The following is a 15,979-nucleotide window of genomic DNA, read 5'->3' as shown; positions in this document are numbered from 1 at the left end:
AAAGTTAAAACTAGTCATAAGTTTGTATAAAGTTGTACCCAAGTGCTCTCTCTAGGACCGATGAAACGAAAGCCTTGCTTGCCTTTTTCCTCTTCCTGGGGAGTGTTTCATGAAAGGACTTGTCAGACGTTTTATCCGACAAGTCCCATTTTATCCGACAGTTACTATAGTAACAGTGCCTCTCAGCCAATCAGAATCAAGGAAAGATGTCAGATCTGACAACTTGTCAGACAAAAATGTTGATGAAACGGTCCCCTGCTCTCAGGAAATTTTTTGTAATGAATTTTCAGACTCGATGATGTCTTCTATAAATAGGCAATATTTTGGTGGTGTGGTATACTACTAAAATTGAAATTAGATATTAACCGGTTCTAGTCAACATACATTGTGTCATAGTAGATCTAGATAAGTCTGGGATCTGTTTCAGCCAGACTTTACAAATGCATTGCTTCCTTTTAAATAACAATTCAGTCGGCTATTCATATTGCATGATTTCAGTAGCTGTGATGAGATATTGTTATTATGAAAATTTCAAAAGAATGGGTTATTAACCCACTTACAAAACCCCAAATCGTTGTATATACCACATGATATCATTGATAAATACAGGAAAATCAAAATGAATATACTTTTACCACAATCCCATTTCCGGTCTGGAATGAAACCCTATTACCCTATACCACATTATATCATTGATAAATACAGGATAATCAAAATGAATCCAATTATAACCCAATCCGATTTCCATGTATGGAGCACCACCTCTTCAAAGTTGGGATACTTCAGGTTCGAAGTCTCTGGATGGAGGGAGCCATTTTCGCAGGGTTAGTTAATAATTGTGACGTCAGCAATAAACTACATGTATGTCTGTCAGTAGATATCAAAGTTTGCCTTATTTTTTTTACCAATGAATAAAAAAATATACATAAAACTCACAAAATGTTGTTTGAAATAAAAATATTCTTCAAAATACAATTTGATGTATTTGAATAATAAAGTTTATTACATGTAAGTGTGCACCTGTATTTACAATTTCAAAATTGGCAAATTAGCTAACGATATTCTCTCTTTAGTTAATTTTGCCAATTTGGAAGTCGTAGCTATGGGTGTAAAATTTATGAAAATCATATTTTGAATCTGTACAGATGTGTGATTATAATTATATTAAACAAATTTTGAATGATACTTCTTATTAATTTATCTGTACATGTATATTCGATTTGTTACTTGTAAAATATAATTTATTATATTAGACAAACGTATAGTGTAAATATAGTAGAGATGTCGTTCATTGCTGACTTCACAATTTTGAACTATTACACCCCCCAAAAATGGCGACCTCCATCCAGAAATTTCGAACCTGTATACTTTCCCATACTGGGAAATCGGATGGGAGTATAAGTGTATTCATTTTGATCATCCTGTATTTATCAATGATATTAATGTAGTATTAGATTTTTGGTTTCATATTGCTTGTATAAAAATGTGATATGGCTATATGGGATGGAATTGAAAGGAAAGGAAATAAACTTGATAGTCTTGATATCATTAATGAACAATGATCTGTTTATTTAAACCTGTTTTTGTATTAACAAAAAAAAAGCAAAGTGTAGCACGACCTATTGTTTTAGCAGCATTTTCCTCGGTATTGATTTCAACCACTTCCTCGTCTAAAGATCTAAAATTACTTGTACTATTCTGCCTGTGGCGATACCTGTCCCCTATCTCCAGTATTATGCTTTAGTTTGGAGCCCCCACCATGTGAGTTTATTATCATATAGGTTGGTCTCCCACATGGGGATAAGTCATGCCTACGATGCTGTATTAGATTATTTTGAGTACCCCAATGGGGCCGTTTCAAATCATCTGAAAGCTGTTCTAATTAAAATCAGCATGCAAGCACATTTTTTTTATAGCGGTCATTTATTCACAGTCATTCTTTTTCTGTAATGTTTATGATTGTCTTGCGTATGCTCCACATTTTCAGACTTTCAAGATTATTATAATCATATTCATTATTATCGTTATTGTCATCATCATCATTATCATCATCATTCATCGTCATTATCATCATCATAATCATCATCATCATCATCATCATCATCGTTATCATCATCATCATCATCATTCATCAACAACATCATAATGATCATTGTCATCTTTTCCTTCATGACCATTATCATAAATCATCATTCAAGAAAGCATTAAAGAAAGTATTGCACTCCCATATAATAGACCATTGAAAAATTGTAAGAAAACTATCGTAAAAGAAATCCAACCAGTCTATCAGGAATTCATCTTCAATATTAATAAGAAATATGCTGTAAATTATTATAAAAGGATCATGGAACTTTAATAGTCACCAAAGCACTTTATAAATGTATACCAGCTTTTTATTTCTCTTGAACAAAAATAAAATCAATTGCATTTTGTGAGACTTTCTTGTATATAAAACAAGTACCGGTCGGCTGCTGCTAATAATTTTCATGCTAGTCATGATACTAACATGATACATGAGATTGGTAACTCTTGGATTACTTGATCCATGAAGGGGGCCATGTAATGAGATGTATCAATTTTTGGTAATTTGCTGATCCTATATGATTAAATCCAGCATGCAATCGGGATTAAAGCTTTTAGTGATCTCTCAATCATTCTAATTGGTTCAAAATGGTAGAACAAAGCATTCGCAACAAAAACTGGTGTTGACTGGCCAGTGTAAAAAGTACAGACTGGACCAGGGGGGGGGGGGCAGTAAAATGTATTTTGCTGTACACATACGTGACCAAATTATTTCCAAGCACCCCTAAACAAGTTTTTCTCTTGTTACGATACTGCAACAAATAATAAAATAATTTGAAATTGAATTTCCTTTTCTTTTATTACAGGAAATAAATCATGTACTTAAACAAAATAAAACCAAACAATGATCTTACATCAATCTCTTGAAGTGTCTGATGTACAATCAAGGGTTATAGTTCACAGTTATGATAGTCCAATATATAATCCAGGTTGGCTGGGAAGATTCCTTATTAATGATGGCGATGATGAAACTGATGTTGAAGTCCGATGAATAACAAGAGTCAATGTAACGAGTTGAAATGTCCGTGAAGACGATGTTGATGATGATTAACAGTCAATTTCAGCAATCCATGGGTTGAAGAGAGTTCATTAAACAGGTTGATAAGGTTGATGATCTCGATGAGAACTGAGAATTCCTCTCAAAATAACTGCAAACAATTCATTGATGGCGGGCAAATAATTCCACAGAAGATAATATTCCAGGTGGAAATAAAGTCTGGTGTGAAACTCTTAGCTCTGATCTGATATGATCTGATCTTATGAAGTGATCTGGTATGATGTGATGTGATAATGTCCTTGAAGAATCTGCCAGCTTTATATACTAATTACAACTATTCTAGATCATTCTAAAATTCACTATTCTAGAGGCTTCTATATAGTATTCTCTATTATGGAAGGTTCTAGTATTGTCTTTTAAAAGAACATTCTCCTTCTTTCAGGAGCAATCACACTCTGGAAGACTCTTGAATGACCTCATTGAAATCAACAACATAGCTAATTCTATTGTTTGGCAGTCTCTATTCACAAATAACAATAATCCTTGGCCTTTAAATAGGCAGAGACCTGCTTAACAAAAGCTTTTACAAACTTGTTGTGGAATGTTCTTGATCATTGACCAAAATATTCTTAAAGGGGGAAATTACTAAATTAATGAATGTAATTGCTTTTACAATTCTTCTTATATGTAACACTCTGTGTGCAATATAACCCCCTGAACAAGTTTTTCGCTGGCTTTTTTTACACATTTTGGCCCCTAAACAAGTTGTCGCCAGCATATGACCCCAGGGAAAAGCTTGGGAAAAAACCCCCTAAACACGTTTGGCTAGTCTTAAAAAAAAGCTTTGGAAAAATAAACATTCCCTATAAAATATGTTTGACCCCGCGAATGACCGTTGACCAGTCTTTCAAAACTACCCTTTTCTTTGAAAAAAAAATCATGTGTACAGCAACATATTTGACTGCCTCCCCCCAGGAGAGTGGACCACTCCAGTCGTTTATTACCGGTGTTAAAGGACAAGCCCAACCCAACAAAAAGTTGATTTGAGCAAAAAGAGAAAAATCCAACAAGCATAACACTGAAAATTTCATCAAAATCGGATGTATAATATGAAAGTTATGACATTTTAAAGTTTTGCTTTAAAACAATCGCATCCTAGTCGGTATGCAAATGAGGGGACTGATGACAGCACTCACTCACTCACTATTTCTTTTGTATATGAAATAATCAAATTTTCTCCTCATCGGAAGGTGAAACAAGTTTTCTTACATGGGGAATTACAATATGGTTCAGTCAAGCTAGTCCTTAGGCTATTGTCAAATCTGTAAAATTGAAATATTGTATAATTCAAACAATAGAAAACAAAAGAAATAGTGACGACATCATCGATTCTCTCATTTGCATGTCACTGTTACAACTGTTCTATGAAAAATAAGCAAAAATTCAAAATGTCATAAATTCATAATTTTCTTATTTTACATCCGATTCTGGTGAAATTTTCAGCGTTATGCTTGCTTGATTTTTCTGTATTGATTCAAATCAACATATTTCTGGGGTGGACTTGACCTTTTCTACATGGGTGTTGATTTTGATGTTGTTTTATCAACACCCATGTAGAAAAGGTCAAGTCCACCCCAGAAATATGTTGATTTGAATCAATAAAGAAAAATCAAGCACGCATAATGCTGAAAATTTCACCAGATGTAAAATAAGAAAATTATGAATTTATGACATTTTTGCACCCTGTTGTGTTACAAATATCCAGTCTCCAGGATGTAGGCCTAATTCTAACATCTTTAGGATGTGGACCAATGTAAATTGTGTCAGGCGGTGGCTGCTAACGCAGCCACAATGCTGTCTTTGCCAGATTTGACGTGTTTGCGTTCAGCTTAACCGTAAAGACAATGACTGCAGCCTCCGCAGAGATTAATGGCTAGACCTCGGGCAGCATTGCGCATGTAGCCAGCAAGCTTTACGCGTATTTCACCTTCATTTTGTACTGAGCGCAATGAATTAAATGGTATTGTGACGTCACCTCCTAAAGCCGGGCAACAGTACATTTTGGATGGTGTGCAATGGTACGAATGTTTGACATTCAGCCTCCCATTTGCTCACGTACAACAAGCTATTAAAGTAGGCGTTGTACAATACTTTCCTCTTTCCGTTGTTCAATGTCATTACTCCCATAGGGACTCCGCAACGCTGCTTCCAGCCCCAATTACGCCACGCTGGTATAACCGAACATTAGGAAACATTTCACATAAAGTTTAATAATCAGTCATATTGGCTATTAAACCTTTTTTTAGTGCAATTGGACATCAGTGTATTTCCAATTCAGATTGTATTTCAAACAAAATACGATATGGATTATCAATAAAGAAATACTCTCTGGCCTGTATTAAGTTGGGATGTTGGAGGGATTTGAACTCACAAACTCACAATCATGAGTCGATTGCTCGAACCTCTAGACCACAGGACCTGTGTGTATTGAAACAAAATAAATATGTGTTACTTTATAAATCTCATGTCATTTCAAGACGTGCTTGGCTGTACTTTCACAGAATTGTTGTCATCAAAGTGAATTACTGCCATCAAATCAAACTCCAAGTCCATACATGTAGTATGTGTCTCATGTACATGTACAATGTGTGAAAAATTCTTTGTCACCTTTAAGTACCCCCACCCTCAATACATGACTCCAATATCTCCGTGCATGACAACAGCCCAACTCATCGGGCGAGGCCGCTGCATCATAGGAACGGTTGCCTAGCAACCCGTAATCCACATCCCATGGTGGGACGTAGGGGGTGCTGATCCGTCCCCCTGCGTGATGGGATCAGCTGATGACTAGAGATACTGTGATAGGTGATTAGTCATTGAATTAGGCCACTACCTGGCTCAACAGGTGAGAGCGTCAGTCATGGGTGTAGTAATTTCTACCCAGTAATTGGTTATCAAAGGATTTGACTAATTACCTGTCTGATGAGAAAAAATAGATTTCATACTGTATGTACAGTACCTATAAAAGGCATTGACATTGAATTACATCCTATTTTATGCTTTTGCACACTTAATGTAATAAAGGGTGATCAGAAAAAAAAAAAAATTATTTTTATTTTTTGTGGTGGACACTATCAGGGTTATTTGAACTTATTTCCAATTCATCCAATTGCCAACTCGTCTACTATCATTTGGTCTATCATCAGTTCTTCTACTGACCACATGGTCTACTTTCATTTAGTCTAATGCCAGTTTGTCTAATAACTAGTTGGTCCTATCGTAATTTAGTCCACCATTTGGTCTAATCAAACTAAAGTGTTAATTGTGCAAAATGAATAAAAAGAAAATGGGTATTAGACTAAATGGTTATTAGACGAAATGGTAATAGACAAACTGGGGATTAGACGAAGTGATGATTGGACCAAATGGTTGTTAGACGAAATGTTGATGGATGGAATGGCATTAAAATAAAGGTACATGTATACCATGTGGTGAGTGGACGAGTTGGCAGTGGACGAATTGGCAATTTACCCAAGTGCTATCAGTACAGTAGTACCAAGGAGCTTCCAACATTTTGGTACAGTTACAAGCATGAATGTAGCCATGCACTATCATATGCATGCCGTAGTCTGCAGGCACAGAACCTTGGTTTTCGCAATTTGCAATGCAGAGTCTGCAGTATTGAGACTAGATTCATTATGTACTTTGGCACAGACAGAGCCTTTGGCATTTAGTCTAATAACTCTAGATCTAGTCTTAACTCTATGTACATTCAGTACAATTACAGGTATGCAAATTCTGCCCATTTAAATTTACAAGGCAACACATACATGTGCATGTACATGAAATGATTGGTAAGAAATGCTCAAGTGCTGAGAAATCATACACATTTTTGCCAGGTGAAATAATAATACAGTCATAATTCTGACGATCCTCAGTGTGCAGCGAGACTTTTCGATGTCTTATCATTTGATAAACTTCAGTTCATGCATGAATTTTGATGATAACAACTAACCCTTAACCTTGATTTTAAAGGTAAAAGATAATAGTTGCAGCAAACAATTATTTCATGAGAAAGTCTTTAAAATCAAGGTCAATCGTCAAAATATCTATGTGGTACATTAAAGTAAGCTTATCTTTGGGAAATCATGAAATCTTCGCTCAAACCGATAATTCTGATAGATCGCTAACACAGAAAAGCATACGTGGGACAATGTATAATTATTGCTCGGAAAAATATCTGACATTTGATTGAATTCTGTGCTTATTTTGCTGATTTCTCAGCAAAATTTCACATTTTCTTCCAGATCCACTTGGCACATATTTTTGGGTTATAATTTTATTGGATTCTGTTTGAACTCATTTTGAGATCGTTACCACAACTGGGGGGCGTTTCATAAAGCTGTTGGTAAGTTAAGAGCGACCTTAAGAATGACTGGTGAACCATCGCCAATGGTGTATACCATTTACCACAAGAAATGATCACCAGTCGTTCTTAAAGTTGCTCTTAACTTTAATAATACGAACAGCTTTATGAAACACCCACGTGGTATTTATATTTAAAATCTTTCTCATAAAATTATTCCTTGTTGCAATTGACTCACGTCTAGCTTTGATGTATGTACATGTAGATGTGAGCATAATGTTTAACCAACTCATCCTTCCTGTTCTATCTACATCTATCTCTTGCACTGTCATGTCTATTAAGCCTCGTGGTTATTGTTTGTTTGTTTTTGTTTTTTCCTGCAGTGAAAAACCACCAGCCAAAGTCAAAACCAAATCCAAATCCAAAACAAGAGATACGCTGAAGGAAAATGGTGCTGAGATTGTGGTGAGTATGGCTGATGAGTCATTGGTTGTTGATATATACATGAAGCATTACAGTGATTAGTACACAACTATAGAAAATCAAAACTCAATAAAGCCAGTTCGTAGTTCCTTTCTGCGCATGATCAAAAGATTCTGCGCATGATCAGAGGAAGGTCATTTGTACTAATGTGACACGGTGGTTGAAAATTTAATGAGATAAACACCAACTTTGATGTCTCAATTATATTCTTTTGAATTGTGTTTTTCATTTGCATATACAAAAACAACAATGCATCCACGAAAGACTGGTATTTCACAGTTTGCCAAGTACATTGTACAGCATGCTATAATATGTATTCAATGTAGAAATGCAACAAATACCTTCATAGAGTGTTCATTGGTGTGGTATTCTAGTCACCTGGTCTATTCAGTTTCTTCATCATGCTATGTAAGGCATGCTTACTGTGTGTAATATCGTGCTTTGAAATATGCCTATCACTATGAAAGAAAATGAAAGGTCTTTTGACCGAAATTGACCATGAAGTAACTACAAACTGGTCTATTCAAGAAAATGAGTGCTTAATAAAATGCAGTATACATTCATTCTGTGCAGTAACAAAACTAATTATTATTGTAATGATTAATATTGAAGTGGTCTCAATTGCCCACTTTGAGGTTGAACATAGCACTTCATTTCCGAGATGGAGTTTATATTTTCCCACGGGATTCTATTTTACCCAAAGCATGCAGCACTGATGGAAACTATTTTCGTGGGAAAAATATAGCTTCGGAGCCAATCGGAAGGGAGTTTAATGAAATTCTATTTAATGAAAACATAGTGGACCTGGCAATAAGTCTTAGAATCTTTTGTTACTAGACTTGTATAGGTATAGGAGGTAAGAATTAGACAAGGTATTGTATTAAATAAAAATATATTTAAAACTAATCCACATAATTGATGACGATTCCATCGCCTGCTTATAATGGAAAATGAGAGTGATTATAAGTGTTGGTTTAGTATTAGAGTCTGTTAATAGTGGATTGATATTATGTGTTTCCAAATCAATATTCTGCTAAATGTATATGTTTAATGTACCACGTTTAAAAGAGCAATATTCTGTTCTTCTGTTTCTCCTCTCAGTCTCCAAAGGTCGACGAGGAGGTCAAGTCTAGCGCCCCCAACGGTGATACCAACACGACCCTCACCCAGTCGTTGAGTCTCACGCCATCCCCTCCCTCTCCCAACGGGGGTGCCGCCGCCGCCCCCTCTCCCATCGTCGATTCCCCCTCCCCTAGCAACATCAAGCGTTCTTCCACCATCGACCGACGTCTCCCAGAACTGCCTCCTATGCATTCGAAGGTGCCCGGTATACCGGAGAACGAAGAAAACGATTACAACGGAACGTACGATACCATCAAGGACGATAAGAAGAAGGAAGCGGGCGGGGCTGGAGCGAGTCGCAAGTTGCCCTCGACGACGGATGATGATCCTGCATATAACAGCGTTGAGGATACGATGGGCGGGGTAACCGTTACAAGGAAGGAGAGTGCGGTTGGAGGAGGAGGGGCGGTAGGGGGTATTGGAGCTTTGGAAGAAGATGGGGGCGATTATGCCAGTGTCAAGGGTAAGATGCTCAGACTACCAATTGAGCACTATCAATTATTACCTATATGAGTTATGTTTATAGTTTCATTTTATTTTGATACAGATTAATCTCATTATTATCATCAGTACTTGTATTATAATTTTCATTATTGTTGTAATGGTTATCATTGTTATTATTTCTTCTTCTCCTTTTCCTTCTTCTTAATCCTCTTCTTCTTCCCCCTCCTCCTTCTTCTTCTCCTTCTCCTCCTTATCATCATTATAATTATTGTTATTATTATCATCCTCATATGTATTATTATTTTTCAGCACAACCAGATCAAAAAGGAAGAATAAATGGAAGTAATATTAAAGATATTATTAAAAGAAGGGTCGATTACAATAGTCGTAGATGAAAAGAGAATGGAGTCAACGTGGGTGAATTGGAAAAAAATAATGTCATTTGGGATTTCATGTAAAGCACTAAACAGCAAGGGAGCTGCAAGTACACTAAAAAAGATTGGTCAATTCAAGCAATATCCCAGTGACTGCCACGTGTCTTAAAATTAACAGTGCACGTTGATATCATCCAAAATGTTGATAGATTTTATGTTGTCAGGAGTGTAGTTTAAATTTTAGTGCATCAGTTTTATTTTGTTCAGTTCAGCTGAACTTACATGTATACCAGTAATTTAGTTTCAGTTTAAGTTGAGGTTTTTGATACATGCATCATGTACATGCAGTGTTTCAAATTTACAACTCAGTTTAATACAAATCCAATAGAATATTTATACAGATATACTTGAATAGTGTTGAGGAATATACAGTTGCAAAATGAATACTTTGTATCTTGATTAGGCCCGAATCATAACACTTATTATATATAACCTTTTACCAAATGCTGTTAACCTACAGGGGTAAAAACAAAAAAAATCCTGTTTTGTTGTATTATAACAAGAAAATGAGGTTTATAGTATCCCAGTGTGTTTTCTGTTTTATGAACTTGATATAGGTTTTACACATTTTTACTGACTTCAAAGCTGTCTCCATGAAATCTCAAAAAGAATTAAAATCTTTGTAATTTTGATATTACTTATGCTGGTACCTGTCAAAGATTTTTTAACAAACTTTTACTTATTTTCTCCAGAAACAGGTAGGAACTCCACTAGCATGGAGACAACGGCTGCTCCTTCTGGGGGGAGCTGAGGGCGGAGCTGATGAGTCGGACTATGACGGATCCTATGCCAAGGTTAAAGATGTCCAGGCGAACAGTAATAATCATCCATATGCTACTGTACAGGATAAGAAGGTATGAAGGCCTTGCCTGTCATAGCAGTGTGTTTACCGTTTTGTACTTTCCCAGGGTGTGGAGAATGTGTAGATGTTGTTAGTTGGCAATAACAATGATCACCCATACATGTATGCCACTGTGCAGGATGAGAAGGTATATAGCAGAGATGGTTGGCTTCCTGTCTTTACAAGGACATTGCCTGTCATAGCAGTATGGTTACAATTATTGTACTGAGCAAGCATTGCGATTATCTTGCCCAGGGTGTGGAGATTGTGTAGACCTTTCTATGTTGGCAATAACAGTAATCATTGATGCGCTACAGTTAAGGATAAGAAGGTATGAAGGCATTGCCTGTCATAGCAGTGTGGTTACAGTCATAGTACTTGCCAAGCATTGTGATTATCTTGCCCAGGGTGTGGAGATTGTGTAGACATTGTATGTTGGCAATAACAATAATCAACCATACATGTATGCTACAGTGCAAGGGACCGTTTCATAAAGCTGTTTGTAGATACGAATGACTTAATAAAGAACGACTGGTGATCCTTTGTTGTGCTGAATGGTATACACTAAGATGTTCATTGGTGATGAATTGGCGCGTAAGAAAGGTCACCAGTCGTTCTTAAAGTCGCTTTTAACCTACGAACACCTTTATGAAATGGCCCCCTGCGCAGTAGCATACACGTATGGTTGATACCATGTCTCACAGGGGAGTTTTTCACAGAGAATTAAATTATTACTATAAAGTCCCATCGTGCACCTGATAGACCTGATATGACGCCATAGTCTCATAGTGTCCTCTCTCAGGGCATATAGGAATACACTTAAAAGAGTTGTCCGAGATGCGCCAGCTGTATGTGTAGATCACCAATACATGCAAGGCTATGGCTTCAGCCTGTAAGATGGCGGCGCAATGATGACAACGCATGAAGTCTATTTGTATCGCAGAATGCCATCAGTATGCTGGAAAGCGAGTCCCATTAGTGTGATCTGACTAATGTGGTAATGTGTTATGCAACTTCGCATTTAAATTTGATTTTGGTCCGACTGAAAACTTTGTGAAACACCTACCAGGGATGGCAATGAATGACTTCCTACATATGAGGATGTGATAGCAAAGTGGTTATTAATGGTTATTGTTCTTGCCCAAGACTGTGTTTGCCTTACAAAGCTGCTGGCATAAATATTCCCCAAGGTTGGAGAATGTGTATGCATTGTATGTAGGCCAGACAGATAGATAATGATTTATATCATTTTTATGATAATCTGAAAGCCCATATAGATAGATTCCTCATAATTCTCCAGGTTAATACCTTCATATTTACAGTAGGAAGTATTTGAATACATATATCATTCAAATTTAATTAATATCTTTCAACCAGGAGAGGGAGCACGGCTACGCTCGTGTCAAGGACGTCCATGTGAAACCTGGCACCAACACGGAGGGCGCTGTAGGGGGCGCCGTTGGGGGTGCAGATCCAGACGATGAGGAGGTACCACCGGTGCCCCATAAACCCCATGATCTGGAGTCGCCTGAGAACCCGTCGTCACCGGTATCACAGAGGTACGGAGGGTGTGGGTCAGTGGGGGTGAGGGGTTTGGTAGGAGGGGTAGAATTCATACGCCTTTTATCACTGGTATAACATGGCAAAGCTTCCAATTAGTAGGATTTTTAAGAGGAAAGTGACACTTGATAGGAATTTTCCTCTAGAAATAGGATTGTTGAAACTTCTAAGAATGGTGAATTTTGATAGGTTATTCAACATTTTATTAAAAATATATGATTTTAGGTTTGAAAATAAGATGAAAAGAAATAAAGAATTGGATTATTTTTTCACAATTAAAGTTGGCAGTTCTGACAAAGGTATTGAGGCCTCTTTTTGGTAGGGGGAATGGATCTAGAAGTAGGAATGGTAGATTTCATTGATAAGCCCTGTACCGCTGGTATGTACCAATATGGCTGGTGTGGTTTGATGGGGTAATGGTTGGGGTGGGAGGGGGACATGTCATGGGTGATTGGCCCCTTATCACTGGTATCACTAAGGTATGGACTATGGAGGGTATGGCTTGGTGGTGGGGTAATAGGTCAGGGAGGAGGGGTAGATTTGATTGGAGGAATTGGTGATTAGCCTTTTATTATCGGTATCGTAAAGGTGCAGACGTTGTGGTTCAGTGTGGTAATGTGTCTGGTAGGAGGGATAGGTTTGATGGAAGGGATCGGAGAGACTCTTATTGGTATCTGTGTTGGTAAGTGCGATCAGTATCAGGTTATACCTTTCACAAATTTGTGTTTCTGTACTAGATCTATATGTAGTTCTATGATGATATGGTGAACATTATCCGTGATTTTCATGAAATCTTTGTTAGCTACAACTCCATTAGTGTAGCTTTTGCTTGATATACTCTATACTTCACAAGGCTGCAACAGCAACAATGATGATTTCATTCAAAATGCAATGACTTCTTTCCCCCTCTTATTCCAGAAATTATGATATCATACTTTGTTTTTCTTACAGGGCTGGGTCTATGTCCTCGCCGAGCAGTCCCATTTCGGGGAGGGGAGATGGAGGAGGAAGCCCTAACCCTGGAGGTGGTCCTGGTGGTCCGGGTGGACCCGATGGAGATGGACCTGGACCAGGTCCTGATAATAGTCCTCCTGGTGCTGCTGGACCAGGGCGGAGAGAACCTCCATACACCCAAGTAAGATGAATAAGAGTCTTAGTCCTACTAGTTAGGACTCGAGTCAGAACTCTGACTCGAGTCCTAATTAGTAGGACTAAGACTCGGAGACTTCGACACGACTATCTTGATGATGAAAAGATTTACTGTTGTCAAGGAGGATTTTCATCAAATTTCATGTAATGTCTCAACTATTGTATGTTCAAGAATTCTTTTTCAGAAGTTCTTTTAAATACTTCTACATTTTAGAATTGCTTTAATACCTGTATATGTATTTATGACATTTCAGCACTTGATAATTTATGACCCTTGTTTTTAATCCGATGCTAGGTCAGTGCTCGGGAAAGCCTGGAGAGCATTCGTGCAAGGCAACAGCAGGACCACACCCAACTCACCGAGGAGGCCCTTAGGGCTGCGGCGGCTGCGGGCGTGGCTGCCCCACCCAGTGGCCCAGGGGAGCAGGACTTTGATGGCATCTACGAACAGGTGGATGACAATAGCGTAAGGGGGCAGAACAGTACCTCTCCTCCGCCCCTTCCAAGAGGAAGACAGGTATGAACGTGATCTCTTTTAGATAGTTTGATAGTTTTGATTGGTTTAATATTGCAAGAAGATGAAATCACCTTTTTCAATTCGATTTCAATTCATTTATTTCCTCTTTCAATCTTTTTATAGTTACAATGATAGTTCAATATACAAATTTGTAAAAATATAACATTTAAATCAACAATTTTGTTTGTATGATTTTGTATGTACAGAAGGAAAGAAAGATGAGTATATATCTCATTGTATCTTATCTTGATCCTTTTTTTAATTCTTTTTGATAGTTTTTGATCACTTCTTTTGTTACTGACCAATCCATGTGAAAAGATGCTAGTCATCAGGTTTTTAACTAATATTAGGCCCTGAAAACTCCCCATTTTCGGTGGGTATTTCATAAAGCTGTTCGTATTATTAAGTTAAGAGTGACTTTAAGAGTGACTGGTGTTCCTTTCATGTTTTAAATGATGTTGACCATTATATGTTTTATTGATGATTATTCAGCGCTTAAGAAAGGTTCACCGGTTGTTCTTAAAGTCGCTCTTAACTTACGAACAGCTTTGTGAAGCACCCACCAGCAGTAGCGTACGCAGGATTTGTTATACACCACTAATGGGGATTAAAATGTTCTGGCATCGTTTCAGGCCCATTTTACTGACTGGTATTGCGGAATGTGAGAAAACATCTGATGAATATACACTCATTCAAAAATTTCATGCCAGAAATGATTCCATATTTAGTCTGCCCTTTATTGTCACCATAGGGAATTGTTCATTGAATGGCAGGAATAGCGCAATGGTTGAATATTACTGTGATGTCTTCTTGCTGACATCTGAAAAAGCATAGAAATGGTTTGATATAAAATCTTACCCAAATCATGAAGATATTAAAGTTTTGCAATATCCAACATGGCTTTTCAAATTCGCTTGGGCCACATATTGCAAAGAGTTGCAATTGATCTAATCCACCACAACTATGGATGGCCAGCAATGTCAACATCTAAAATGATCATTTGTTCAAAATAGGATCTAGATTTGATGTGTATTCATACATTCATTGTTCTTTTGAGGATTCAGTGTGATTCTCTTTGTTTTCTAAGGAGATTTGCGAATTTCTTTCTAGAAAAAATTATTTCATTCATTTCATTTACTCTACATATACTATACTTGAAATATATAACCAAATATTGAACATTGATAAAAATGTGAACAAGGTTTTATTTTCTATATAACAAAGATTTGAAAAGGTTGCAGGGTTTCCACTATAAGCTAAGCTTGACTTTGTGGTAACTCTGGAAAACGATCACGAATTATATTCAACAATACCATCTTAGTGTATGAGTGGAAGGGGGGGGGGCTGAGGAGGGAAGTATGATATGAAATTATGGTATGGATGGATTTCCATAGAGTTGAGATTGATAGGATCAGTCATAACTCTAGTAAGACAGAGCCAAGAAGTGTCAAGAAGATCTCAGGGGCCCGTCTTACAAAGAGTTGCGATTGATCCGATCAATCACAACTATGGATGGCCAGCAACATCTTGAACAGCTAAAATACATGAATGTTCAAAATGTTTTCTAGTTATGACGTAAATTACATAAATTCATTGTTTTCTTGGCAATTTGGTGTGTTCTCCTTTGTTTACAAAGGACAATTTGCAGATTTTCTGTAGAAAAAATTATAACACTGATGGATTTCCATAGAGTTACGATTGATTGAATCATTGTAACTCTTTGTAAAGACGGGGCCCTGAAATCATCAACAAGCAATCATATGAACTAGGGATAGCAGTTTAACAGGAAAATTTGAAAGGTATATCCTGCCTAGGTGGGAAATACTGGGAAAACTCTTAAATTCTGGGATATACTGCAGATGTACATTGATTGTACAGGGAAATGCTAGAATAGGCTTGAAATACACATGGACGGTACCTGCAAATATTCAAGAAGTATATTTCATAGTATTTCCCAATTATTTCCCAAAACTCTTAAATGCTG

At 37.1% G+C, this 15,979-nt stretch overlaps 1 pseudogene; it reads left to right on the top strand.

Moving 5' to 3' along the window:
- Positions 1 to 15,979, top strand: part of LOC121420110 — a 35,586-nt pseudogene that overhangs the window by 14,066 nt on the left and 5,541 nt on the right.

This window comes from Lytechinus variegatus, chromosome 8 (genome assembly GCF_018143015.1).
Source record: "Lytechinus variegatus isolate NC3 chromosome 8, Lvar_3.0, whole genome shotgun sequence".
Taxonomy (NCBI): domain Eukaryota; kingdom Metazoa; phylum Echinodermata; class Echinoidea; order Temnopleuroida; family Toxopneustidae; genus Lytechinus; species Lytechinus variegatus.
The sequence above is the reverse complement of the archived record's forward strand: the minus strand, read 5'-3'. Positions and strand labels throughout refer to the sequence as shown.